This window comes from Myotis davidii, unplaced genomic scaffold (assembly GCF_000327345.1).
Source record: "Myotis davidii unplaced genomic scaffold, ASM32734v1 scaffold499, whole genome shotgun sequence".
Lineage (NCBI taxonomy): Eukaryota > Metazoa > Chordata > Mammalia > Chiroptera > Vespertilionidae > Myotis > Myotis davidii.
This window is the reverse complement of record NW_006290677.1, coordinates 33,263-33,502: the sequence shown is the minus strand read 5'-3', so window position 1 is coordinate 33,502 and position 240 is coordinate 33,263. Positions and strand designations below refer to the sequence as shown.

At 46.7% G+C, this 240-nt stretch overlaps 1 pseudogene; it reads right to left on the bottom strand.

Annotated features, from left to right (window-relative positions):
* The window catches only part of LOC102755653, a 10,252-nt pseudogene that overhangs the window by 1,184 nt on the left and 8,828 nt on the right, over nt 1-240 (bottom strand).

Genomic DNA, 240 nt, shown 5'->3' with positions numbered 1-240 from the left:
TCTTTTTTTTTTTTTTTGAGCGGAAAAGAGGAAGGGGGCAGGAGAAAAAGAGAGAGAGAGAGACCTGTGTGAGAGGGATACAGAAACACATTGATAGATTACCTCCTGCACACACCCAGACTGGAACCAGAGATTGAACATGCAACCCAGGTATGTGCCCTTGGCCTGGAGGCGAACCCATGATCCTTTGTTTCTCAGGCCAACACTCTAGCCAATGATCTACATTGGCGAGGGAAAAAT